At 44.7% G+C, this 25,333-nt stretch overlaps 1 protein-coding gene across 1 annotated transcript in view; it reads right to left on the reverse strand.

Annotated features, from left to right (window-relative positions):
- The window catches only part of RORA (RAR related orphan receptor A), a 711,502-nt gene that overhangs the window by 317,281 nt on the left and 368,888 nt on the right, over nucleotides 1–25,333 (reverse strand). The window lies entirely within an intron of this gene.

The following is a 25,333-nucleotide window of genomic DNA, read 5'->3' on the forward strand; positions in this document are numbered from 1 at the left end:
AGAGTTATCATAATTTTACATACGAGAAAATTGAGGCTCAGGAAATGGAAGCATCAGATTTGAGATCACTCTGAGATGGCGCTTCAAGTGACCCTACAGGCTGGGTCTTTCAAGTTGTGTCTAACTTTGATTTTTCCTTTGTAGGTCTTAGTTAGATGTTAGATACTGTTCAGTTTTGTGTAGCGGAGGGGAATACAAGGTCCCTAAACTTAAGTAATTTATAATCTATCAGATAAGGAGGCCTTTTATATACATTTATTTTATAGAACAATCTATAAGAATTCTATAAGATTCTATAAGAATCTATATAGAGAGACTATATAATTAGGGACTAATTTAGATCTTCCCATCCAAGGGAAAAAGTTTACACAACGAAGACACAAGTTGTTAAATGGCCCCCAAATCTCAGACAGCAACCTGTCTTCATGTCCTTGCTTGAGATGTTTCTTTGGCACAGAAGACTTTCTCTTTGTTTTGACCCAACAATCTCATATTTCTACTGCTGGCTGACATGCCACTCCCTCCCCCAAAGTCTTCTCCAAACTCCCCAGGTAGAATTAGTCAGTCTGCCTTCTCCAAGATGCCCCGCATGTGTCTTCTCCATCCTGGAGCACAGATCATGTATTTGTGAAGGTTGTTGATTTGGGGGTGAGGGGTGGTAAGTGCATGGCATCTTCCCCGCCCCCCCCCCCCTGCCAAATAAATCATTGATTTCCTGAGGGTAGGAATCAAGGCTTTTCTGCTTTCCATCTCCAGGGTCCCGTGTGGTTCCTGATATGAAAGGTCCAGGGGGTGAAGATATACATGATCTGGAAGAGAGGACATGGCTTGCTGAGGTGCCCAAAATCATCCCATAGTTGTCTTTCCCAAACTCAGATCCTGGAAATTTGGAGGCAGGAGCACAGAGCTGAAGGAAGTGGGTGGGAAGAGAAGCAAGCAGCTGCACTAGCAGATGCTGAAGAATTCCTGTGGTGCATACTCCTGCTGCCAGCACAGGAAGCCCCCGACAACTATGACCTCCATTCTTACACCCCCTTCCCATGCAATGTGGCTTTGTTTGCCATATCTGACTGATGCTCTGGTCCTTCCCCCAAGGGCTGCCTTGGGCATGGCAGTGAATCATCTTCGCTGTACGCATCTGGGCCCATGAGAGGGCAGAGGAGCAGAGGGCACCATTGCCAGGACAGGTTCTCAGTGCTTCTTCTTTTCTCCCCAAAGGCCTGTCCCAACCTTTGAGGTGAATTCTTTGCTTAGGCACTGGGAAAATCTGAATCTACATTCAGAAGCGGATGCATGAAGCAAAAGGGGTTGATAAAACGTAAAAATCCCCAGTTTCTCTTCCCACGGTTTGACCTTAAGGAAGTCAACTAACCCAACAGCGTTTCAGTTTACTTCTCTATAAATGAGTCTAATGATACTTCGTCTAACTCAGGGAGGAGTGGTGAGGCTTAATTAACCAATGCTCATTTCTCTCAGCACTTTGGATGTCCTCCATGGGCACAAAATTATGTTATTACTTGGAATAATAATAATAGTTTCCCCTAATAATTCTGTGTTATTATTACATTTAAGGAACTGTATTAGAGGCCTTCTGGATCTAGTTTAATACCTATAAATGTCTCTCCCTGGCAAAACAAGGGAGCATTGCCCAGTGATTATGGTTTGTCTTACATTTCAAAACCAGTCGGTTTAAATCCTCAGCAGAGTCCTTAAAACAGCGCCTGGCCAAGGGGAGCTCTTTTGATCTCAATTCACTGGACCACTGAAAGCACTTTGCTTCAGCAAGGCGGCTTGTTTTCAAAGCTGAGGACTTGGCAATTCTAAGGGCCCAAACTACCACTGTGCGAAGATAGGCACAGGGCCAAGATGAGGCTCCCTCCCCATGCCACAGCCAGAGCAGGGTACCTATATCACCAGCCTGATCGCCATTGCCCCCTGTTATTTCCACTGGTTTCCTCTAGTTCTTGACATCCGAACTCCTGCCCAAGACACCCCTTTCACCCCTCCCACCTCATCTTTACAAGCTCTCCCTTACACACCATGTTCCTCCCTCCTGATCTTTTATTTCTTTACACACACCAGGTTCTCCCTCTCTCGGGCCTCTCTGCATGCTGTTCATGGCCTTTGCATATACTTTTCCTTCTTGTCTTTGCCTTCAGTTCCCAGGTAGATGCCCCCTCCTTCCCAAGCCCTGCTTAGGTGTCGCAATGTCCTTTGTTGCTTGGGCCAAAGCACCTGGCAGAGAGAATCGTACTTGCCTCTTGTCTTCCAGGTTTGCCCATGACAGGTCATGGGAGCATGAAGTGTGCCGATCCTGTGCACTGAGCCCGGGCCCAGTGGGAGCTTAATCAGTATCTGTTGCATGCATGAAAGCATACAGTTCCTCACCCTTTTTTTCTTATATCCCATTCTCTCATAGTCTATGCTCTACCCTAACAATCATTTCCCATCCTTCCCGATACCCATCACAGGCAAGTAGAAAGGATTAAGAAAGGAGAGAAGGAGAGAAAGGAGTAGATTCCTGAAAGGAGAGAAATAGCACAGGTGGGTTTAAATCCTCAACAGAGTCTTTAAAAACAGTGCCTGGAACAAGGCAAAATGAGAAAGAAAGAGGAATATTTGGGAACCTGAAATAAAAGTCAGGAACAGGTACAAGGATTTTAATACGTTTAGATTAAAATCATCCTTAAGTTTTCTTTTCCAGGAATTGTCCATCTAAGAGAAGAAGGCAGGAGGAAATGTTGGAATTCTTTATATATATATCATCTCCCTTACTGCCACACCCACCCTATGAGATGGTAGTGAGGGCCCCATTGGATGGAGGGAGGGAAGCTCAGAGAGGTAGAGTGCCTTGCTCAAGGTCACACAGCTAATAAACTACAAAGTCTAACTAGCCATGCAACTATGCCTGAATCCCACCTGACCCATTTGGAAAAGCAAGATGTCCACTCCACTAATGGGATGTTTTTCCTTGGGTCTCTGGAGTCCTCAAGCATCCTTTCTCTGCGAGATGCAGAAGAGAAAGGCGGTAACTAGTAACTAAGAAGAAAAAGGAACTCAGCACCCAGTTGGGTGTTAACTGATATATTTTGAAGAGTGGTGTCTTACTTTTACAGGAAAAAAAAGAAAGATTTCCTATTTTCTTTCATCAGAAGGGACTGGAAATTGATTTTCCTTGGCTCTCAGTTTATCTTTCCTGGTACGACCATACATGTTTCCAAGTCCTTCTGTGTATATAAGCCCAGCACAAATGTTAACTCCTCATCCCAGCAGTATTTCCCTGCACAGTTTGGGCCTGGCAGACAGAACCGCGCTTATGGACTTTTGCAAAACCAGCGTGATGAGGCCCAACAGATACACAGAAGAACAAGTTCCACACCATCGTGGGCCTCTCTAAAAGACTCTGTAACACCCACTAATAGATTCCAGCAGTCCAGATGCGTGCTGACATCTAAATAACTTGGTCTCACTCTCTGGTTTTCTACATCTAAATTTCCCCTCCCTTTGGGGAAAGAGATTAAAAACAAGAGTCCCGCGCAGAGCAAGCAACTGGCTTGTCTTTGATTTATGCTATTACTGGAACTGCGGTCCTGGAAAGCAATTCTATCACCACCATAATGAGGGCGAAGATTCAGTTAACTAATAAATCCTTCAGGAGTGTGCTCTGATGCTGTTGAACTTTTCATTAAACAATGATGTACAAGAAGGGAAGAAAGATTTTTAAACAGCATGATACAGACACACATCCACCATGGAATTAGTCAAGGCCCAGAAATACCACTGGGAAGAGAACCAAGTTTATAATCAATAATAACACATTTCTCCTGAAAATACTGGGTAACTTAGCCTTTCTTCATTCCTGGGCCTTTCTTTGTAGAGGGGAGGGAGAGAACCAAAACCTATCTGTGATTCAATCAGAAAATGCAAATGAGGTCAAGTTTCTTACAGGCTTGTGAGATTTCCCTAGAGAAATTTCCACAGGGTCTAGGCTGCTGCCTGCGCCCTTCAGAGGCTGGGGCCTGTCTATGGAGTGAAAGGAAGGCACTGCTAGCTCCCTCCTTCTTCCCTCGGACCTTTGGTACTGAAATTCCAACAAGGAACTTCCCAGAGCTTTGAGAATGTCATCCAGGAACTGAGGTCAAACCCAGACACACACATGAAAAGGTTGCCTTTTTGTGGGTGGAGCTCAGGGCCTCTCTCAGAGTGAGGACCCTGCACCCCAAATGAGGCAGCAGGGAAGCTCCAAGGAGAAAGGACCTTAGAGGTGCCTGGTCTGCTGTGGGACAGGTGACTCCACCCCTGTGAATGCCTCAGGGTAACCTGGAAGGAAGTCTGTCACACAACCCTCTCCTCCCTGACAACCTAAACTAAAAGTGTGTGTGTGTGTGTGTGTGTGTGCACATCTGTATGCATTTCACAGTCGGGTCCTCCCCTGAGCCACAGTGGTCTGAAGCCAGCCTGCCACCTTGTGATTGGGAAACTAGTAGTTTGGGACAAGCTGACAAGTGATGCTGCCAAGTGAAGACGCTCGTCGCTGCCTCCCAGCAACCTGAGGGTGGCTCAGGGAATTTATAGGGTTTCTCCTTGCTTAGTACAGGTCCTAGCATGTGTTTTGAAAGTAGGCTTTTTTTTTTTTTCTTCCCAGAGATGGGTAAACACTGCTGATCAAAGCTATATGGCAGTTCCCTTAAGTTTTAAAAGAATAGACAACATCAGCAGCTCGCTTTCAAGGGGTTGAGAAAAGGAGAGAAGAGACAGAGGCCTTGCTCTTGGCTTGCTGGAGGTCTATGGAAAGCGTACCCTTGATCAAACATTGCACATGTGGCAAAGGACTGGTGAGAACCAGGCCTGTACTGTGTCAAGGGGGGTTTAAGACTTGAGGTCAAAAAGGTACATTCTCTTTCCTGTAAAACTTCTAAAAATTATTTGTAAGCTCCATGGTATCCTTTTGGCCTGTAGCTTTCACACTGAGAATGAAGACAGAAAGTGGGGTAGTGGGGGGCAGGTGCCTGGGTCTTACAGGAAACGTGTAGGAAAACGACACAGGCTTCCCCTAAGTTGTGAAAACTGCAAATCGGGAGGTCCCAATGTATATGTCAGTCGGCCTGGCCTCCATGTTTCATCACTGAGCTCCCTTCTACCACGGGTCTCTCAAGGTACAGTCAGTCCTAGACCGCAGATGTGAGAACTACCAGGGAAACTTATTAAAATGCAGATTACCAGGTTGTGCCCTGATAGGTGCCACGTATGATAGGGAATCCCTACACCCCACCCCAGGCCACCCTTCCTCTGCTACTCGACAACCCCAGACTCTTGGAAAGGAGCCTCACCTAGAACTGCAGCTACCCCACTGCCAGAGTATACCTCACCTCTGCTGGGTAACTACTGGGCCCCCCTGCTGGGCCAAGGGCCTTGGCCAAGACTGGTTCTTCACATCAGCCCTAAAGGAAAACCCAGATGCAGGGCCAGTTGGGTGTTAAAGGGATTTATCTTCCACTGAAGACACCTTCAGTGCTTGCAGGCTCTCTGATCATTGCTTGTGGTGTGTGCTCCACTTCTAGCCAACTCCCTCTCACTGTGGCCCCTTTCTGTCTCCCTGCTCCAAGCTGCCTACCCATCCCTTTCGGGCTGCCTCTTGCCTTGCTCCTCTGATCAGCGTGGTGCTCTCTGTCTCTTTAGCTATTTGGATCAGAGGCGCCGGGACTCTGTGTTTCATGCTGGATCCACTCCATGAGCTGCCCATGTCCTAGTGCTGGTGGTTCTCAAAGCCTCTGGTCCTCTAGAAAGTGGGGCTCATGTTAAAAGGCCCCCCGTTCCCAAAATAATCACTCTCTCCTCTGCATTTCCCCAAAGGTTTCAGACACACTTCTCCTAGGGTTCACATCATATTCTAATTATTTGTATCCATCTTGCCTCCCTGCCTAGGCTATACACTCTATGACACCAAGGACTGTGTCTTACTCATCCTTGTACCTCTAGCAACTAGTATGGGGCCTCATGATACTGGTAACAAAACATTGTTAACATTATTGAGTGCTTACTATTTGGCAGGCAGCATGCTAGGTGCTTTCAGGCAATATGCCATTTTACTCTTGGAACAACCCCACACGATTGACACTATTATTAATCTCATTTAAGTAAATGAGATTTGTGAGGCCAGAGAGTTTAGGTAACTTCACAAAAGTCATATAGCTAATACATGGTCAGTTTAGGATTGGAATCCAACCAATCTGACTCCCAAGTCCCCAATTAAGAACTCATTCAAAGTTTGCTGAATAAACAAAGGTAATATGAACAAACGAACAATTGGAAATATTCACAGAAGCAGTGCATTTTGGAGTTAAAATGGACCTAGAGACCAATTTAGTCCAAACCCTGGTTTTATTGGTGGAGAAACTGAGGGTCACAGCAGTGAAACAAAGTGAGTTACAACAGTGTGGTGGTTAGGGACCCCCACTATGGAAGAGATGGCTGGGTCAGAATACAGCTCTGTCACCCACTATGTCTGTGAGTCTGCGCCAGTCACTTAGCCTCTTTGTTCTTCAGCTTCCTCAATCTATAAAATGGGGATGATAACAGAATTTATCTCGTTGTTTTGTTGTAAGGATGCAATGAGATAATGCACATCTCTCAGAACAGTGCCTCACACACATACACACACACACACACACACACACACTTTGAATGTTAGCTATTGTCATTGTTAGTAGAATCACAGCACCTGGGGATGACAGTGGTCTTAGAAGCAATGAGTCCAATTCTTATTTTATCAGGGAAGAAATTGTTCAGTTTCATATTTACTTCCACAACTAGAATTTGACCATTTAAAAGAAGTATGGTGATCTCTTAGTTCCATGCCCTCAGTTTGTAGGGCATTTAGGCTACTGTAGGAAGCTGTAGGCCAAGGAGTTGGATGACTTGCCAAAATCTCTACCTCATCAGAGTTCACTGGGAGTAAACCTGGGTCCCCTGATTCTAGCTACACCACCGTTGGCCTGCTAGCCAGCCCAGTCCCCACCACTCTCCTTCTCTGGGCTTCTCAGCTCAGGAACAGAGAGTCCAACTGGCTATGACTTGGGTTTATTAGAAACACTCCATGCTGGAGCTCAAATTCACAGCAAGCAAGCCCATCAAGATCCAGTTCTTTCATATGACAGGTGGGTAGAATTACAGCATCACATTGCAACTGGGGATTTGTGAGATCCGCACTGGAAAGAGGCAGAGTTCCTCGCCACTAGGCTGACTGGTGGGTACGTGAGTCAGCATTTGTGTTGCAAACTACTCTGGGATATATACACTAGCCAGTGCTCAGCAAACAACACCCACCCTTTCTGGTGCCATCTAGCATCAGTGTTCTTTATCTTCCATTTGCATTAGGTACCTTTGAAAATGCTGATGCCCAGGCACCAGCCCAATCCAACCATAACAGAATCTCTTGGGACAGGGCCAGGCATTAGTATTTTTTAAGGCTTCCAAACGATTCAAATATATACTGAGCTAACCCACAAGGCACGTGAAATGTCCTCCACCCATTATAACCTAGGGCAATGGTTCTCAGAGTGTGCTCCCCAAACCATCAGCATCACCTGGGAACTTGTTAGAAATCCAAATTCTGCATTAGGTACCCTCCCCTCTATCATTTTTTTTCTCATAGCACTCCATTGTTACTTTTCAATAACACTCAGCAAGATGTGAAGTTATACATTTATGCATATACTGTCCTTTGCTTACCATCCCCTCTCCTACCTCACAGGGTAGGCTTCATGAATAGAAGTTCCCATTGGGTCTGTTGTGTTATACAAAGCACTTGATACACTCAATAAACATAGGTCGAATGAATGAATGGATGAATGACTGTTAGGTATGTATTGCACTTCTCATTTTTCAGAATTTACTGCTAGAAATTTATAGCAGTAAAGTGTGTCTGAAACCTTTCTTTTAGAGACAGAACACAAACGTAATACATACTTTACCTCCCCTAGAAATAAAGTTTAACTCAATGTAACAGGTAAGTAGGAATTTCAGGAAAAGGAAAAGACAATAAACAAACATTACTGACAAGAAAACAAAATCTATGTAATGACTTTGGCAAAAAGCATAGCTTTGCCTAAAACACTGCTGCTTCTTTAGGTCAGATCCCTAAATATTTATTAAATGTAGCTAGGAGTGGCTAGTATATTAATAAACACTTTGTGAGAAATAATGAAGCTTAAGACATGGTTCATGGCCTTTAAGTTATGAAGACAGAGCTTACCGATGTGGAATTATGAGAAGGATAACATCAAGTCAGTAAGTAGGAAGTGTTATTTCCAATATGCAGGTCTGTTGACTGCTTATATTCATGTGTGCTGGTCAGATCAGCTGTCCTAATTTAGGTTCAAGGGAAATCCAAGGAAGAGATCCAGAGGGAGAACACATGATGTGTTGGCGTAATCAGGAGGGCCTTTATGGAAGACGAAAAGGTCTGGGACTTAGAAACATTCTGGACTCAACTAGGCTTTTGGAAGCTAATAGAGTCAACATTTCTCCCTAGGTTTGTGTGGAAAACAGGCCTAATCTGTGAAGTCAAGACAAACTTTGTTCTTGGATGTGATTTGGGAGTTCACATGAAGAGAAGCAATGTGAGCTTTAAATATAGTTTTGCTGACAGAGGCCCACTAGCTCTTTTCATAGACATCTTCCCTTGTAAACGGAATCCTAAAGTGCCAGCAACGGGTGTTAACATTTAATGGTAAAAATCCATGTTTCAAAACATAGTGTGCTAGTGACCATACACTATAATGATTAAACCAGACTGGCTGGGTTCAAATCTCAGCTTCTTCCATTTAATAGTTGTGTGACCTTGGATAAATTAAATAGCCTCCTCTTGCCTCAGTGTCTCCATCTGTAAAATGGGGCTAATAATAATTCTTTGCTAGTAGGATTGTTGTTATGAGGATAAAGTGAGGTAATTTATGTAAAGTTTCAGAGCGGTGCCTGACACATAAGAAATGCTACAAAAGAGCAAGCAATCATTATTTAGAAACCAAACCCAATCTCAAACCCGTGCAATCTGTTGTTAAGATCTATTTGTTTACCCAAAAGACCACCCAAAATAAACTGCAACTCTGTTGAGGGACAGAACAGCAGCTGGCAAAGGACAAAATAATCCGACACTTACGAAAAAGATCACTGAGGTGACTTCAGTGGTGGAATATAAAACATCATAAATAAAGAGAGTCCAAGCAGGTTAAAGTTGGATCGTGTATCCAAGAATTTCCAGAGTTGTCAAGTGCTGATACATCAAGATTAACTCAGGTGATTAGAGCATTGTTACAAAGAAGAAGGGGTTGCAGAGTTAATCTTACTTGGAATCAGCTGACTTCCCTCCTGTGCCATGGTAGTGGGGATATTTGGCAGCCTTCCAAATTTCTGTGCCACTGTTATCAAGTATAACTGGAAGAAAGCATAGTGGGGATACTTGCTACAGTCCATCACTATTTCTAGCACACAGTTAGGTACTTCTGTGTCTTCACCATACATACACACAGAAGGCATTAATGCAATTATTGTATAGAAAAGTCAGGTTTGATACAGTGGTAAAAAAGTAGCTATTCTGTAGAAGTCACTGTGACATTAATAACTATGTTCACTATTCATTAGAGACCAGAATTTGAACTATGGCAAAGCTATCTCAGAGTCTCATTCAGGAGGTTTGTTTGAATCACTGAAGTTCCACAGGGGGTTTGATTCAAGGTGGCCTCATTTATAAGTCTCAAGGCTAAGTACTGAAGGCATTATGGTGAAATCCTAGCATAATACACAGTCAGCTCTGAGTAGGCCCACTTCCCCATCTTACATCTCCATTGTGCCCTGATAGGTGAAGTGGTGTGCTGCCGCTTTCCCTCTAGCACAAAGCATGGCAGGGAGGAAGGGCAGCACACTGCACAACAGGAGCTTGACTTTTCCAGAATTTCCTCATCTGTAAAAATACGGGTGTTAGATTAGCTAATTCCTAAGACCTTTCCACTCATAAAATTTGAATCTAAGATGGTTTTTGATATACATAATTTAGATATAACTTACACAATTCTTGAGAACAAACAGCTTCCACATAAGATAACATGAGGAGCCTCCTGCCCAAAATATCTCCTCTTCTCCCTATCACAGTTCCTGACATTTTACCATTATAAATATACTCTTTTGGATGTCAAAGGCTTTTAAATTCTCAAGAGTCTTCTATGAAAAGGCAGGTAACTCTGAAAGCAACACGAACCTTTACTAGTTCTCACCTTATAGGCAGGGTCAGTTGGTCAGACTGCTTCCCAAACACGACAAAGAGAAAGTCCCCATGGCAATGAAACATTGGGCAGGATGGAGCAAATCCCACTCTACCTGAGAGTGGGGATTATGTCTCATTCATAGACTTAGGGCTATGTTTCTATACAGATATTGGCATACGCTTGGTATTTTCAAATGTGTTTGTTTTTGATTTTTAAATTTTTAAATTTCATTTTTAGAAAGATTTATTTGAAAGAGAGAGGAATAGAGAGAGCATGTGTGAGAGAATGCACAGAGGGAAGGGCAGAGGGAGAGAGAGAGAATCTCAAGCAGACTCCCTCTTGAGTGCGGAGCCCCACTCAGGGCTCCATCTCACAGTCCTGAGACCATGACCTGATCCGAAATCAAGTGCCAGATACTTAACTGACCAAGCTACCCAGATCTCCTTGTTTTTGCTTTTCTAGAAGGAAGGAAGGAAGGGAGGAAGGAAGGAAGGAAGGAAGGAAGGACGGACAGATTAGTGAATGCCCAAACAAACAAAAAGAAACACTCTCGAGAGCACCTCCTGCATCTAACCTGGTCAGTATGTACCCAAGGACACCTTTTCAACTTGGGTCTCAGGTGCTAAAAACAGCCCCCGCTCTCCAGGGGCAATTTCCAGCCTCGCTGCTGACTTCCCTCAGCTCTGAGAGGGCGCCGGGCTGTCACTGAGGACTATTCAGGGATTCAGGCAGACCAGCTGCTGCTATGCTGAGCCCTGCACCAGTTCTAGGCGCTACACTTTTTTTAAGCACTTGATTTAAATGAAGAAAGAAATTGGCTTATATTTTTAGCAGCTCCTGCTACTAAAACTCATTTGACAAAAGTGCCAAAGGGACAGTTAAGTCTGAGTATGATTTTTTTTTTCCCATGGAGGAGGAGGAGGGTATAATTTATCTGAAAATGACTGGTACTTTCCTGGCCTGGGGACATTATTCTACCTGCTTTTTTTTTTTTTTTTTTTTTTTTAAAGATATAACTCTTTTTTTTTCCTTCCCATCAGATTTCAAACTTAAGATATTTATTGTCTTTCGCTTTAGTTCCCAAGCCCTCACGCAACCACAGTAAGGAAAAGGTGTGCACTCTCAGTTCAGTGACTCCACAACCGTCAATTACATTTCAGAACTAGACGCATCTCATTGGGTAGACGGACACCCCCCCTTCCCCTGCCTACAATGCAGGTAACATGTCAAGCACCTTGAAGGGGTATAACAATAAGCCTAATTGGAAAACGATATCAAGGCTGTGTTTATGTATATTGGGTACGAGACCCAAAGTCTGCGATTTCAGGGTGCCCCCAATCCCCTCATCCCAAACGTTTCTATTACGGACTTGCCTTAAGATCTATGTGAGCTCCTTTCCACCAGAGCTATGGAAAGAAATACTGGAACGAAAACCATCTTTTCTTTTTTTCTTTTTTGAGAGTTAAGGCATTGGTCTATCAGAATCCTCTGCCAAAATACATATTACTTATGAGTGTGACATTTTTAACCAAATAATACTTTGACATAAATGACTTTGAAAGATGAGTGAGCTTGTACAAATGGAGCCTCGAGAGCATGGCAGATTTGAGGGGTTTAGGGCTGGTAAGAAAATGGCTGGCATATATAAAATCCAAAACGAACTCATTTGTTCATTTGCTATTTGGAAGCTTTCCCCCCAGAAATGCAAATTATAAAGGGTGGTTATGTTCCCAGAGGACAGTCTAAAAAAGTATGTTTTAACCATAATGTACTTCAAGTGTAATCCTAAGGATATCCCCAAACCACCCTTCATGGCAAGGTTTCCAGAGGAACGCATGTTCAGGAACCAGCTAGGAGGCCAATATCCTTCTTCCTGGTGCAGGGCTATGGGGATGTGGATCTGCTTCCTGGGAGAGAATGGGGTCTTTGAAGGAATGGGATGTAGGAAGGAGCTGTCTGTGTGGGTCCCTGAGAACAAGCCAGTTTCATCCATGGTGTCTTCTCCCCAGGACCTGAGGGGCAGTTGCTCCTTATTATTGCTGCCTCCAGGCAGGATTCAGGACCATTATAACAGCTGGAAAAGTATATTCTAGCTATTGTCTTACAGGCAGTTAGATACAGCCCCTTCATGTTCATGATCTAAACCTCTGCTAGTGGATGTATGTGTTAGGTGCTCAGTGAGAACCAGATGAAGTAAGGAAGATTCCAGTATGTTTCAGAGACAACCCAGTACTAACTATATGAGGCATTTCGTGGTGAAGGATTGCTAGGGTGAAGGCCAGGCAATGCTGGGAGTATCGGGGGAAGGAGGGCAGGCTGAAGAGGCTTCCTGAAGAAGGTATGAAGGAGGAGGAAGCAAAGCTGGAGAGGCAGTGGCAAGTGCGAGGAGCAGGGAGTGATGCTCCTGAAAGATTCACTTCCCCCACCCTCTCCTTGCCTTGGACCTGAGCCTGGAACAGGAAGGGGAAGAGAGGCAGGCAGGTGAGGAACGTGGTCCTGCCAATCTAGTGATCAGTTCCAGGTAAAGGAAGGCTGGGGATAGGGCCCAGAGGGCATCAAGAGATTCCCGGATGGAAGTCTGAGAGGAGGACAAAGGAAGGGAAGGCCAAGGAGATACTTACTCTTCTGTGTCTGTCAAGTCTGGGTTCAGTCGCCCCAGTGGTCTATTCAGTTCTGGGCACCTCCAGGCAGCTACTGACTGGAGCTCACTGACCATGGGGCAGCCACAGCCTCTGCACACCCTGCCCCGCGTGGGGAATGGATGCACCCCATTCCTCTCCGCCCCAGCTCCAACCTTGGCACAGACCCCCGGGGATGTAGGAACCTCGAAGAAAAAGCTCCAGGGAATCACTGGGGAGAAACCACCCAGGGTATTTCTTAAGAAGAAAGTAATAAAAGCCAAGTCTTGGCTAATGGCTTCTCCAAGGACTACCACTTTGCATTTTCCTTCCCTCTCTTCTTCCAGATTCCCATTGATTTTGAGTCTCTCTCATGTTCAGACGTCTCGCCACCAGTAGTTCTGCTAGTCTCTCTCAAACCTGTATAAAGGTGCAGAATTCATTTGCATTCATTATGGTCTCAGGGCAGCTCATTTACTTTCATCTTGCAATATCCAAAGAGTTACTCATTTACTTAGATCACTTAAGGATTTCCAGGAGTCCTGCAAAAAAGACCTTAAAGTCCTCCTCCCCACAGGACTTTCAGGAGAATTGCAAGCCCCACTAGGGGGAGGTGGTGTGTCCCAGAGAGTGAGAGAGAGACTGTCAGAGCATTTAGTAAGAAGCTACTAGGGAGGAGATGTCTTTTCTCAGGCCCAACCTGGTTCTCACCTCACCTTGCTCACCTGGATTATTGCCAATCTGGAGACAGGATATGCCCCGGGGAGTTTTACAGCAGGAAGTGTTAGTCTCCTTTGGCGTTTATTTTTACCTTAGGGCTACTGGAATTCAGTGGGTTGCTGTTCCCTGGAGTGCTGACCTGTTCAACTCTCTCACTGGAGTGGAAGACCTCTGTCCTCAGTTCCTGCATCAGTGATGGGGGTTGAGGTGGGGGTGGACACTGGGGAGACAGAGGGCCTTCTCTATATCCCACAGGGTACAATTCTGCTCCCAAATAGTGGTCTGTTCATGCCTCTAGCTTCAGTTTTTTGTCCCATAGGAAGCCTGCATTAACTAGGGAGAAATTGTGCACAGCTGGAGGCCTCCAACTCTGACTCCTTCCAGAGTCATCCATTCCCTAATCGGTACAATCTCGCCAGGACAACACATGGAAAGAGCTTGTCAGTTCTTCCATTTGCCTTTGTCATTTTATGAAGCAATCAACTGAAAGGGTAGCGCCCAGATACTTGAGATCCCCAGAAGGAGATGGGAGAAATCTCTCACAGGGCGCCAGAAAACTCTGGCAGGAAAGGTCAGTACTGGTGACCAGCTCTTGCTTCTGTTCACCCACTGACTGATCCATCTTTCAATTCATTCAGTAAACACATACTTTATTCCCACAATTAACATATTGCCTCATTAAGGTCTCCTGACTGTGGTGCAGGGTTAAGGTGGGGACCCAGATCTTAGCCAGTGTCGCACTGTGTCCTGGGCAAATGCATCAACAAAGGAGCAAACACCCTAATCTGAAGCGATCCCGCTGAGCACATACATGACTGTGTCAGAGCTCTTTCAAGGGTGATGAGTTAGGGCACTTTCCATGGCATTTTGCAGAAAACTGCCTATTTCATCAACATTACCACATATTCAGAAGAGGGCATTTTTGTCTATATTCTCCTAAAAATAAATAACTTTCTGTAAATATAAATGCAGTAGGTATTTGCGTTAAAACAGAAGGAATAGTTGTTTGTTTAAAAAATGCAGAAAAGTTCCATGGTTTTAAGGACAACACCAAATTGTCCATAATCTCGCCAACACAGTTAATGTTCTGGAGAATTTCCTTCTAGTCTCTCTCTCTCTCTCTCTCTCTTTTTTTTTTTAAGATTTATTTATTCATGAGAGATACACAGAGAGAGAGAGAGAGGCAGAGACACAGACAGAGGGAGAAGTAGGCTCCTTGCAGGGAGCCTGATGTGGGACTTGATCCCTGGACCCGGGATCATGCCCTGAGCCAAAGGCACTCAACCACTGAGCCACCTAGGTGCCCCTTCCTTCTAGTCTTTTTTCTATATATATATACATTCACGAAGTCAGAAACATGCTGTCTATGCAGTATGAGATCTTCGTTCTTCTACTGAACATTATATCATGAGCATTTTACCATGCCATTAAATATTCTTTGAAAATGTTACACTTAATGGCTGCATAATATTACATTATAGCTCTTCAATTCTTAACTAATGCAGATTTATTGTCCTTAATAACTCCCTGAATCACTGCACAATCAAAATTGTTCCCAGGCTTCTGAAACCATCACAGTGGCTGATGCTGACTGAAAACCTTTACAAAAATGACAAATAAATACTTCCAGGCAAGTAAAGCTGTTGCAAGTATGCCTGGATCTCATTTTAGCTTTTCCCTCCTCAAAGTTACTAATTCATACAAGCATGTTAATGCCTTTGGAATGTTTATTCTCTTCAAGTTGGAAGCTCCAGGGTACACAAGAAAAGAGGCATTAGAGTGTGATGAGAAACACATGGCAAAAGTCTAGTTGATTCACGAAACACTTGAGATTTACTTGGGCATGAGGGACCACACCTCAATTTAGGAACAGAGATCTATTAATTCCCTACAGTAAAGTTATTTTGCTAAAAAAAAAAATAATAATGATCTTAGGCCATCAAGAAGAGAAACAATAATTCAAAGTCGACACATGGTCGCACGCCTGTAACATCAGTGTGGAGATGGGGAATACCCATGAGGCTAGGATGATAGAGGAGGTGATGAAGGGTCTTTACCAGACTGGGAAATGTTAACTTAGTTGTGTCCTGGGCTCTCTTCTATTGGACAACTGGTTTCCAAACATTGCCATATCTTCTCTCACTCCTTGGGTCCCTTCTTACCCCAATTCAGTCTTCCTTTCCTTGAAGCTGGAGCATTTGATAAGGTGAATTTAAAACTCTACTTAGGAGCGGTCTGTATGGGATACTCACTCTAGCACAGCCAGAACGAGGCAGGATGGCACATCTGGCAGTGCAGAATTAATTACACTCACCACTCTGCCCACACCTATATATACTGGTTCCCCACCCCCACTCCACCATGACACATCAGCTTGATGGTTGATATTACACAGCAGACCTTTTTTTGAAAGCCACTCTAGGGTGCTAATTAGCAACTTAAATGGATAATCTTTGCCAGAAGACAGGGTTGAGGCGAGTTCCTAACTTCTACAGCTGGGTCTTAAAGCCCACAGTTACGTGTCTCTGATAATATTTAAATATCTAAATGTTAGATATCTAAACTCTAAACCTATGCATGTGTCCTCCCCTCAATTAGGTATTTTGGGATACAGTAGTGAAAGACCTCACCTCTCCAGAAGAATCTTTCTCAAGTCCTTTTTCATTGTGCCATTTCATGACTCCTAAACTCAAAACCATTCTGATGACCTCCTAGAATGCACCTGAATTTCCATGTCTGGACACATCGCTGGGTCGCACTCAATTGTGAGGATGTCACAAGAAGCATTTGTGACTAATACTTTTTAAATAAGCTGGTAGGGTCCGAGGTCATTCATATAAAACTCTCAGATATGCATCCCAGGTTGGGAAAAGAGTGAATTTGCAGCTTATAGAGTAGCTTGTGCACAGAGCACACAGTCTGACTTTTTGGGTCAGTATTTGCAGAGCTACAATTACTGTCACAGCACCAGCAGTCACACAAATGCTTGTTAACTTTTGTGAACATTATTTTACCAACAAAAATATTTCTGTCTTATGGCAGAGATAGCTAGTTATGGCCCAATTGCTATTACTCCTTCTTCCACAGGAAGGCTTGAGCGGGGCACATGGCCACCCAGAATAAAGATTATTTTTCCTAGCTTCTCTTGCAGCCAGGTGTGACCATGTGACTAAGTTCTAGCAAATGGGATGTAACTACAAGTGAAGCATACAACTTTCAGGTGGGGCCCTAGAAGAACTGGCATGACAATACCCCCCACCCCCCTTTTTGTTTGCCAGGGACTTTCCTTATCTTAGCATTGAGAGTCTCATGTCCTGGAAAACCCCCTACTTCTGGGTAAAAATGGGATGTTTGGTCACTATCTCTTCAGCCTATTTCCTGGAATATGGACAAGATGGTGAGCCCTCTTGGGCATGCAGGGGAAGGGAAAGCCCAGGAATTGCAGAAGAAGCCTGAGTTCATGCCAGCTTCCTGTAGCCGAGCTGCCATATAGGCTCAGACTTTTACATGAAAGATAAATCAGCTTCTGTTTTGTTAAAGGCCTCTTCTTTCTCTCTAGCTAACTGGCCCATCAAGCCCCATCTCTTTTACTCCATTATTTTTTGTCTACCATGATTTTGTCCATTTCTGGAATCTCGCAACAACTGTATTTACCATGCATTTGATATTTAATCACAGACTTCTTTACATAGTCATCTATCTTACTACATGTTTAAGTCTCATCCCCTGGGAGAATTCTAAGATCCAGGGAGGCAGGGTGGTTGACAGAACATGGCTTGGGGTTTAGCAGATTTGGGTTTGAGTCTGAATTTCAGCATTTGCGGCTCCCATGATCCTGAGTAACAGTTTCATCATTTATAAGGTGGCAGTGATTATAATCCCTCCTCTGCCTACTGCCCTGTCCTGTTGTAAGATTAGATATTATGGGGCTACTTCATCAACCCTGAAGCACCATAACCATGTTAATTGTTCTTGAGGATCGTTCCCCTCTCTAATATTCACTGGTTATCTCTAGCAGGCTTACCACCGTGCCAGGGACACAGTGAATGACAGCTCCATGAACCTTTGTAGAATAAATAAAGGAAAGAAAGAAGAGGATAAAAACAGTTCCTTAAACTTTATGAAATTGCAAAGAAGGTGGCTCTGCCTGGATATCTACTCCTCCAGGCATAAAGAAGGTACAAAATACTGGGCAGATTACAAAATGAGGCCTCAGATATAAGTTTTCATTCATGAGTGGCTTTTCAGAGCCACATTACCAATTAATTCTTGGCAATAAAATCTAAGTCAGCAATGCTGGAAATAGGAGGTTAGTTTCGAACTGGGCATCACCCATCTCAGCCTCCATACCGCGTGTTCCGTATCTCAACAAGAACACGAGGGAAAATTAAAAAGGCTCTGGATACATTTTATGTCAGGAAAGAAATGGCTTCTACTCAGCAAGCTGCTAAGAGAGTTGCTATTTTCAGGTGCTCTCTAGCTTAGCAGATTACCAAGGTGATGACATTAAGTTTAAGACTACCTATTAATGGAAGGATAAATGTGAGTAATTCAGGGAGGCCACTTAAGCAAACACCAATTGAAGGATAAAAATCACCATGAAGCCCATGGGGGAAGAACAGAGATGCAGCCTTACCCAAGAGCTCAGACAATGGACCTGATCCTACCACGCATGTAGAGCTACTGTGCATTTGTTGAGAGAACGTCATTTTGTTCACAGCAAAGAGTGGCACAGCATCCCAGACGGCGCCTACTCCACCATGCTATCAGTCAGCCCCTGGTGGCAAGGTCCCCTTCGTGTTCCCCTTTTCCCCTTGCACCTCATGAAGGTGTATTTTCCCTCAGGACCCGTTGCAGGATAATTTCCCCCAAAAGAACTATGTTTGTATTCAGAAGAGGAGCCAACCAACTCATCACCACTGGGCTACAAAGAACTGATAATTATTTTTCCTAGAAAGATGTAGAATTTCAAAGGGGTGGAAGGCCTTAAACTCAGGAAGTGGGCTTGTCATTGTAGACCTCAAGTGCATCTCTCCATGGCCAGGGTTGTAAGGCAAATGGTTTGGGAGGCAGAGAGGACCCTACTATCTTTAGAAAAACATTTGGCTGCTGTCTTGCTGCCTTTCCACAAAAGCAGGACCAGAACACTGCACACAAATTTTTCTGATCAAATCAAGGGCCCCTAAAGGAGATCAGGCTTGGCTTAAAAGCTCTTGGGCTATAAGTTAATAAGAATTTTAATAAAAATGGAAAGTATAGCCCTGGGCCGTGGTACAATATCTCTCCGGGTTGCTGGTGTTCTATCAGTCAATCATATAATCTTTCTGACATTCGTAAAGTGGAGAGGGTAAGCAAAAACTGTGCAGGCCAAAGAAGGTTTCAAAAATGTACTCTTTAGAAAGACTCCCTTGGGGACCTGAGACATACCGGAAAGTGAAGTCTTTCCCACAAGATAAGATGCCAATAAAACCACCTGTGCCCAACACATGTCCCATAACAAAACAATTTCCATACACAATTGTCATGATAACCTATCGATGACTGTGATTACCATCCCCCTGTCCCCCAAAGATGAAGAGCCTGAGAATGAGAGAGGTGGTGATGGGGGGACCTGATCCCAGGTCTTCTGACTCTTACCTCCTTCCACAGATTCCTCAGTAGTTTACTTAAACTCGAACTGTCTGTTTAATCTCTATGATGCTTTGGTTCAGTTTACTATCCTCAGATACAACCTAGAAGATGGCTGGTCTGCATCATTTGATTCACCTCCAAAGGTAGGAAAAAATTCACTTATCCTTTTTTTACCTCCAAAAATTGGCATTGAAATGCAACTTGCTTTTTTTAAAAAAGCAAACAGCTTCCCTGCTACTTATCTATTTTTGTCTAAAGGATTGTCAAGTTCTGTGGTACTCAAGGCACAGTCCAATACCCACGGTGTTGTTTAATCACTTATTTATTCCATTACACCAACCTCTTTAAAATGTCCATCAATAGGTACATTTCTCATGGTTGAATGTTGGTCATAACTGTTGATAGGCAAGATTGGTTTAAAAAAATTTTTTTTAAATAAATGGCATTCAGCTGAAGATACAGTTGACATGGTGTGATGCTTATTTAGCCAGATCATGCTCATATCAATGCCAACCCATGGGAAAGGCACACTCGTGTAGAGCACTACCAGGTGGCTTGAAACACCACTTAAAAATTTGTGCGGGCCCATTTTGCTTTATGTGCAGACTGAGAGAGGAGACAAAACACAGAAACTTTAGTCTTGCTCTTGGTTTTTCACACACTGACACAATGACAAGACTTGAAAGCTTACACTGGCTGTCCTTGAACCTCCCTGACCATTGTTTTGTCATCTTTGCCACAGGCCCCCCAGGTCCACCTGCCCCTGATGATAGTTCCACAGGTTTCATTCAACAGCAAGCTGGTAGGCCCAAGCTCCACACTCCCCCTGGGCAATCAGGAACCTCCCCACCCCTCAGTGTCAATCTCTAAACCAGAGCTCTCCTCCCAGTTTTAGACTCGCTCTCCTTTGGCTCCCTGAATATTTCCACCCCCGTGTCCAGTAGGCACTTTAGATGTAGCATTTTCAGAATAAAATTCATGGCCTTCTTGCCTAATGTACTGACTCCTGGGTTCTCCATTTATCTGGAAACACTCCATCCAACCCCAGCAGGAAAGCTGAGGCTCCTTCTGTCTCCCATCCTATCATAGCTCACGTTCATCAATCACTAAGTCCTCAAGGGTTTATTTCCTATAGACTCTCCAGTGACTCCCCTCCTCTGCCCTCTCAGCCCCACTCACCTCAGCCAGGCCCTCCATGTGGTCCACTTAGTCAACACCTCAAAACCCTGCATGTACCACAGTCAATGATGCTTCTAAAAGGTAAATCTGACCAGGATCTTCCCTACTGAAGAAATCCTTCTATGGCTCCCTGTGCTCATGATCAAGTACAAAGTCCTTACCTTGACTTTTCAGACCCTCTATAACCTTATCTTTGCCTCTTTCCCAGGCTCCCTCAATGGGCAATTAAGGGACATGGCAGGTTTGGAGCAGATCCTGGGCCAGAGCCCAGCAATCTTATTTTTCCAGCTTGAATTAGTATCACAAAAACTATATATTCCTTGTTCTTTTTCTAACATGTATGTCCTATTTATTGGTCAATGCATGGAAATAGGAAAATGAAGTAACCAGGGGGAAAAGAAATGAACCTGTCTGATGGAGGTGATTCCAGATGTGGGATGAAGCTTGGCTAACACACTCCTCTCCAGGTGGGGCTATATTAGTTACACAACAGCAAGGATGCACATATATCAATCAATGGGCACTACACTCTGCCAGCCCCATCCCTCCTTGTACACGTCAACACAGGCTTGGTAGCCACACGTCAACATAGGCTTGGTAGCAGGTACTACAAGTTTAACATGGGAAAAACAAAGCAGAAAACAGTGACCTCATTTCTTGGCTTCCGTGGGGAGCCTGTCTGGAGTGTGGAGGTGCACCCACCCTACGTCGTATCTCATGCTGGCCTGTACCCTTGCCCATGGTTTCCAGTTGACCACAGAGTTAGGAACAGAACACCATTTACTCCTCTAAAGAGCTAACTAGGGGTATAGCCCTCATTGTAATGCTTTAAAATCACAGAGGGTCCTATCAAACAAGCCAGCATCTGATGGTTTCCTCTCATGATGCCGAAAACTGAGATATCTGGAAACCTTTGGAAGCAACCAGCTGCTCACTTTGTATTCAGGCATTTGGCATTGTGAAGGTACATCCTGAAGGACAAGGATGCCTCATCTTTCTGACCTTGTTTCCTAGCACAGGGGTTGGCAGAAGAAATGTCTATGAATGCTCCAGAACGGACCTTATGATCAAAAATCCTAGGCCATATAATGTGAAGTGGAACACAGCTGACCCTCCAAATTTTTCAAGATTTGGCTTCCTGGCTCTTCTCTGAATAGAGATTTTCTTCTCTACTCAAAGATCTGAGTAGATCTTCATAGGCTATGGGATGATCTGGGTTTGCTACCCTGCTATCTCCTCTGATGCAATCTATCTCCCTAGCACACTGTTCCTCTGGGACCACAACCCTCTGTTTGAGTAATCTACCAACAACCCTAGAACACAAAGGGGCTATTTTCATTTCCTGTCAACTCACCCTGGGTCCCTACCTATTAATTTAAGACTGGCCTGGCCTGTAGAGTCCTAGACCTTCATCTTGCCCTTAACACTTGAACACAGGCTGGTCAAGACAGGGTCTGGGTGTGAGATTTTACCCTGGCTATAACTGCATAGCATCAAGCATCTGGAACATCACGAGAAAAAAGAGAAAGCTATTCAGCTGTTTCTAAACACCCAGATGTCTGTCTTGGGAAAGAGGGAACATCCTGACACCTGCCCCACCACCAGGGTGTGCTGTCCAAGCAGAAAGGTGGCAGGTCCCAGGGCCTGGCTGACCAGTTGCCCTGTGTTGGCCATGGAGACCTTATCTGTGCAGGATGAAATTTGGCCTGAAGACTACAGACCTAAAGCCTGTCCTTCTGGAGTTTTTCTTTAGAAGAGAAGCATGGGGGCCAAGTAGAGGGGGGAACAGCAGTCTGTTCATAAATAACCCCACTCACACCAGATACAACAGCCTCATATTTGAAGGTGTCAAAAGTGTGGCCAGGTCAAGATTTCCCTCTCTGCTTTCAGTTCCCAGAGAACACGTTTTAACCAAAACCACATTAAAAAGCTCAGTGTCTTCTGGTTCTAATTCAGTTTCCCCAGACAATTTTTCTTCCTTTTTTCTTGCAAGAGAGCATTTGGTTCCCCACCTGACCATCCTTGAAAACATTCATCCAGCACATATTTATTAAGTGCTTATGTTGTTGGGCATTGTCAGCATAGTATACCTACCTTTAATGAACACAATGACAGTAAGACTAAGCAATAATTATATTAATGATAATGATAATAATAATTGCTAATATGTATTGACCCTTTATGTGCCTCAATGAAAAATCTACTTGTATTTTTAATTTAATTTATCAAGCCACCCTAAAAATTAATACAATTACTATCTCATCAGGAGCTCATAGAAATCTTATGACCCAAAGCCACATAGTTGATAGATACCAGAGCCCAAATTTGAATCTAATCTGCCTGACTTTGGTGATTGCACATTTACCCACCATTATATCCTCAAACATCTACACAGCACGTGTGGCAGAGAGGACTCTTTGTCTGTACAGTGATTTCACAATGCCAGGGAGCACCATTCATGGTATTCCATGAAATTGGTACCTGTTGGGAGCTCAGCTCCATAGGAGACAAGGAAAAGGATGCCCTCCTGGTGCTATGAAACGAAGTGACTCTGTCCTGGGCTCTTAGAAGTACTAGAAGTACAGGAGGAAAAAAATCCCATACAGGGATGACTACATATATCTTTATATCGCTGGCAGTGGTTTATATGGAGGCTGGCATCCAAGAGGTACTCTGACATTTTTGCTGCTTGACTGATTAAATGAAAACATTTTATAAAGTAAATAAAGAAGGAAGATTCCTAGACTGGAAGAAGGTGAACTAAGAGTCTGTTGTGGTTAGCAGGCTGGCACAGGTTCGGGCGGAAGAGTCCTCCCTGCGGGGGGCCATCCAAGGGATGTGAGCTGTGACAGTGGGAAGGGGGCTGAGCATGTAGAGCCTGCCCTGAGATGGCTCCCTGTAGGTAGAGGAAGGCCCAGGCTGCAGCAGCAATTAGAACTGTTTCCAAGGTAAACCCTACTCACTGGGGATTGCTGTTGCCAACTGTTGCCATAATATGGGGGGCTTAGTTTCTTTTGGCAGTCCCACTGTGGGGCAGTCCATTTAAGCCTAAGAGAGTGTACTTATTGGGGGAAGGAAAAGGTGCCTGTCTCTGCAATTCATTGGCTCCAAGTGTCTTGCTCTCTCATCTAGAAGTCCTCAACATCCATCTCAGGGGGCTCTGTAGCAGCCCTGGGGGCACTGAGGGCCTGGCACAGAGTTGGGTAAAAACAGAATCTCCCAGGTCCTTAGGCTGGTTTTGGTCCAGGGCCATTTGGCTGCAAAGCCAGGCTCTTTTGCACTTAACCAAGAAGTCCCTGAACACCTCAGAGCCATGACACCTTGAATCCTGTTGTAGCTTTAAGCTGCAGTGGGGTTTGACCTTGGGCAAGTTCGTTCAGCCTCAGGGTTCCCATTAGGAAGAAGATCATGACAGCTAGATGTTTGCTAAGCTGTTTTCTTCTCCCTAAAGGGACCCTGCGCGTGTCCACTCATTGCCAGCCTGGCAGAGGAGAGCATGAAAGGAGCTCTGGGTTAACCAGCACACTTCTCACCCAGCCCCTCTCTCTCCACTCCCAAGAATGGGTGGGTATAGACTCTGGTCTGTGACAAAGAGAAGATGCGTTCACTATCTCCCGAAGCCTGCATCCGTGGCCTGCAGCCTGCCTGCTTGACAAAGCATCCTGCCTTTTCGCTCTGTGGTAACTGCCCTGACCAGCTGGAGCCCAGTCGATGGTTTTTTGAAAGCTGTTACCCCAAAAAAAGCAATGTTGACTTAGGTGTAGAGATAACTATCTCTGTGCTGTCACACCACACAGGGAGGGAGGTGGCGATAATACCACCTTCTTCCTCGATAACAATACCTTACGGAAGCCAGAGAGAAATTTGGGCATTGAGAACAAGAATGTTCCCTGCACTTACCGAGTGTTGAGTGACTCTCCGTTAGCATTTTCAGCAGAGACCTGCAGGAAACAACTTTTTTCTTGTTTGCTCCCTGTGCCACCCAGCAGCTGACTCCATCTGCAGCCAGAATGCTGGCCCAGAGATGCCACATTCTGTGGCAGTTGTGAACGCTCTCAGGGGCCTCAGGCATCGCAAGATGCCCTCATAGACCTCTCGGTTCTGAAACCCTGAGGAATCTAGGGCTGAGTGACTCTGTGCTACAGGGGAAAAAGAAAGAGGAAGCAAAGCCACAAGCTGGATGGTTCTGTGGCAGCCGCTGCCACCGCCATCTACCAGCAGGTCACCTGGCAGTGCCTAGGCGATGGGTTCTCTCTCCTTTCCCCTTGGTCTCTCTTGCTCTCTTTCGCCCCCTCACTCCCTCCCTCTTTCTCATCCTTTCCTGGGACTTGTACTGCTTCTGGAGAAGGAGGCACCTGCCCTTGCTTCTTCCATTACAAAGAAAAGGAAGATTAAAAATACCATTGAGAAATACCCCACTGTTATTCTGGAAGTTAGAAAAGAGGTCAAAGAACCTGGTTTTTCTGTCCCTTTGGGAGGGAGTCTTCCCTCAGAAAGGGGGTGGATTGGAAATAACAGAATCTGAGTTCTAAGGCGGAGAGTCCATGCAGTGGGACCGATGCCCCCACCGCCATCCCCGTTTTGTCAGTCATTTTTCTTCCTCATTCTTCACTCTGCTACTCTATTTTCTCTCTCCTCCTTCCTTCGGTCGTTATTGTTTCAGTTCATTTTTCCTGATACCACACCCTCTGCCAGGTACAAAACCATCTGGAACCCTCTGTGGGCAGAGCGGGATACAAATGTGCAAACTCATCAATGTGCCAAAAAAGCAACAGTTTCGGGGCCCCGGAAAAAGATGACCGCAGACCCCCAAGACAGAGGCCAGCACACCCCACTTTGGGCCAATGCCGGCTTTGGTGTATCCTCCTTCATTTTGTCCACTGCCTCCCAGCCCAGCATCCATTCCATGCTCCTCAGCCATCT

This window comes from Canis aureus, chromosome 32 (genome assembly GCF_053574225.1).
Source record: "Canis aureus isolate CA01 chromosome 32, VMU_Caureus_v.1.0, whole genome shotgun sequence".
Classification (NCBI taxonomy): Eukaryota; Metazoa; Chordata; class Mammalia; order Carnivora; family Canidae; genus Canis; species Canis aureus.